Here is a 4,285-nt window from a genome sequence, read left to right as displayed (position 1 = left end):
CCTTCTCAGGCAATGGACGCAAGACTACTAAATGGAATGAAGGGATGAAGAAAAACGTGTGAAAATACAGCTGTTTTCAGAGTTTGGAACTGTTAGCGCCTCGCAAGGTGCTCTTATTGAAAGGTAAAGTATTTCAGGTTTCACAGCCGGCATCTTTATCGTAACGTTGTGTCAATTTGCTAGACTTCAAAAGAAAAGCTGAGGCAAAACATAGGAATTTACCAACAACGCTACATCAGCAACATCTCGTTGTATGCAGAATAAGTTGGAACAGAGAGATATTATTCATGGTACAGAACTTTTCAAAATCCATCTGATGTAAATTGTAATTTACTTCAAATGACTCTACCTGATCGTCTCGATAGACTTTGTTTGGAACAAATATATTTGACAGCTTGTGCGTCCGGGTGGTTTGCGTTTATACTGTAGTGCTGCGGTATAGTTGAACGTGTGGTTGTTTGAAAAAAAATACTTCAAACGAGATTGAAGTAACCCCAATCAACTCAGCACAGTTTTCTACCTTGTTCTTTCCAATGTATTCTTGCCTGTTCACACTCACGACGGACTTGGTATATGCATATGAAAACAAACCACTGTTCATTCCTGTGTTTCAGTGTTTATTTCGAGTTAGATTGCATTTTTTTTTGTACGTTAGTTAATATTTGATCATGTGTAATTTATACATTCACAACTGGATGGAGCTGAGCGGAAGCACTGATTATTCGCTGCCTTACCATCAAACTCTACAGGATGGAAACATCGCAAGGAGGAAAGTACGTGTGTGAAAATGTTTTATGGCTCATCAGGTATGTTTATAGCCAGCACCATTCAGAGAATTCGAAAGAGTTAACGCCGAGTATTCGAAAGAGCGATGAAAAGATGAAAGGTAGTGCATCAAGATTCAAAGATAAAATGAGTGGGTTGACCGTTATGCAAAACAGGACTTCTTCTTTTCTTCTTTCGCTATGCGAGTCGGGGTATATCCTCCTACGCTAAGTCGAACGTTTGTTCCCTTACTCGTAATCAGAGGCGTACCGACTCTGTCCGAACTCCTATGAAGGGGCTCGTCCTTTAGGACCGGCTAATAATAGCCATATGTCCACCCGCCGGCCACGGGAGGGATAATTCCTTCCGTTGTCAGGACACAAGAACTCGTGGTCCGCTTGATTGACTCAAACAGAACGAGATGTGCGGCAGCTAGGATTTTTCTGACCTGAGCTCCAGCTCGGCGTGACCACGCGGTCGTGCCGTAACCTTACTTTTCCGCTAACCCTTTCAGGAACTGCACTGCTAACCTCCGCTCTGATTCACTGCCGAACTGAAACTGGCAAAACAGGACAGGAAAACAAATTCATCATAGATCTGCCATGGTAGAAGCAAAATCTGTTGCTTGTTATCGTTTGGTGTAATGGACTTCCAAATGGATTGTTGACAAATTCTGTTTTTAATGTTTTGAATTACTAGCTTTTTTACTCATTTACCGTACGCTTTAAAGCTTCTTTTTTAGCTCAAAAGAGCTTTGAGTATCAAATTTTAAATTACGTCGCTAACGCTTTTACGTTTTTGAATTCGCTTGTAGCGAATACAAATTTTCTTCTCATTATGCGGTTTCGTAAAATATTGAAACTATTGAAAATGTTAGTATGTAAGAAGAAATCCATTTCATACTGTCGGATGATTATACAATTAATTCGCGTATTAGAGACACTCTAGATTAACCAAATTCCAATTTCAAATTCATTGCTATGTTCTTTGAGATAAAAACCCTGATGTTAGATCAGAACAAGTTTTTCGAACGAAGTTATTCATAGGCTAAATATATAAGAAAAACAACAATTAGTTTCTTTGTATAACAAACTGTATATTATTCAGGGGCAGATCAGTGAAAGAAGACGATTGCAAATAGGATATATCTTCTGACAGAATGGGCAGCTTTTCTCAGTACGCAATATGGCTAGACTGTTCTTTCCAATAAAAATAATAAATACATAAAAAATCGATAGCTTGTCGGAACGGACATGTATTGTTTTTGATCGACAAAATAAAGTGTGTCAGCAAGGTACAATATTGAAAAGATAGTAAATGAATGCAATTATCTGAAATAATTAGGATTATGCAATAAAAATGGTTGAGCACGATCAACTTTAGGGGACATTTTTCCACAAAAAAACTCATAATGGTATCAAGACTTTACGGGAGGGACATATTTTTTCCACACGAAACTCATAATGGAATCAAGACTCGATGATCACAATTAGTCAATAGTATTATCAATCCTCGCTTTAACTGCATATGCACGACTGATCTGTCTTCGATTTTGTAGCCGCTGCTGACCTTTGACCCTAGTTGAGTAGTGATTCAAACTGTTAAACCGAATTCACCCTTTTTCCAGATAGGAGATGCTTTTTCACTTATCTGCCACATAGGAGACTTTTCTATCAATACCTTCAATATCATCTACGCATGCCAGGATATGGATTGACTTAAGGCTGATTCGCACGTCGGCAAGTGCAAGTGGCAAGTAAGCAGGCAAGTGGCAAGTAGCTGTTCGCACTGCAGGCAAGTACTTGCCGGTAACTTGCTCACTCACACAAGTACACAATAACAAATAAACTTTAATTTACCATTATTTCATCATCAATAAATGAAAAGATGGATCAACGATACGATCAAATAATTGAGGGTATTATGATTGGGTGCGCGGAAACGATGAACTTCTCGACGCTGGCCCATACAAAAGGTAAACAACACTTTGAAAAAAGCGAAAAAATGGCTGGGCGTCTCGACGATCCAAAACGACGCCACCTGCGTGTCGAGACGATGCGCGGATACGAAACGACGCGCGTCGTTATCGTCGAGCAGTTTCAAGCACCTCCTGGTCGATGGATCTCTATAGACCGTATGTGTCCGAAGCATATGTGGGTTCTATGGATCTTGGTATTTACCAAGAACATGATAATTCAGGATGCACTTTTCATATCAACGTTGTGTTTAGACAAGTCACTTTGATTTATTTAGCCATTTAGCCATAGTATAAAACACACCAATAACTCGATCGTTTTGAAAATTGATTAAAAATCAAAGTGCTCGAAACTTGTTAAAAACTATATATTTATATACCTTGAAATACTTGTATAAATACCCAGGTTGCTATTCGAGCAAATATGCGGAAACTTTCGAGCAATAACGCGGAACTGGATCATAATACCCTCAAATATTTCTCGAACATTTGAGGGTATTACAATTGGGAGCGCGGAAACGATACACTTCTCGACACTGCCCCATACAAAAGGTAAACAACACTTTGAAAAAAGCGAAAAAATGGCTGGCCATCTCGACGATCCAAAACGACGCCACCTACGTGTCGAGACGATGCGCGGAAACGAAACGACGCGGCTAGCCATTTTTTCGCTTTTTTCAAAGGTGTTGTTTACCTTTTGTATGGGACCGCGACGAGAAATCTGACAGTTCGTATCGTTTCCGCGCTCCCAATTAAAATACCCTCAATTGGCTGGTATCGCGAACGGTTTCGATTTCGATCGACTGCATGAACCTGTCGAAAAGTGTTCATTTTTGGTTCATTTGCTTCATCGGAATGACAAAGACCTATCGCGAACGAAACGTAGAAGCAAACGATCTATAAATTTTCAAGCAGTCAACAGTTGACTCGATTTCGATCGAGAATTACTATCGCATACGCCTTTTCTCGATCGAAATGATTTAGACAGGTCGAGAGCGGTCGCATAAGCATTTGCAAACATGTTTCTTTTAAATAAACAGATTCAACGAAGGCGTATTAAAGTGATTTTTGATGTTTTTATAAATTGGGTTCGATTATTCGGATTCATAAAAATTCTTGGTACCCTATGTGATCCGAAATATACTGAGAAAATTGAGCTGGGTGCGACGATGGCTAATACCCCATGACCGGTGCACAGCTGCGTGGTGCACAACAAATTCGTAAAAAAATTATTGATACCCTATACTTTTCAAAATCTATGCCCGATCCCAGCTGCGTGGTGCACAACAAATCGCTTAAGCGCTCCCTAAACGCGGGGCGAAGTTCGCCCGATGCGAACGAATAAAAGTAGCCCGGTTTTGCCAAATAACCAGCGCGAACGAACTTATTCGTCCGATCTGTCAAAGTGGTATATGAAATTAATAACTTGTTTACATTCTGAAGCAGTTCAAACCAAATTCAAATTGAGCAACTTCAGTTCAAACCAAGTTGATGATATAAAAACCTTGGTTAAAATTGAACGTTCGCCCTCGGTGGAGTTTCGCA

The sequence above is a fragment of the Anopheles ziemanni genome, chromosome 2 (assembly GCF_943734765.1).
Source record: "Anopheles ziemanni chromosome 2, idAnoZiCoDA_A2_x.2, whole genome shotgun sequence".
Taxonomy (NCBI): domain Eukaryota; kingdom Metazoa; phylum Arthropoda; class Insecta; order Diptera; family Culicidae; genus Anopheles; species Anopheles ziemanni.
Note: the sequence above shows the minus strand (reverse complement) of the source record.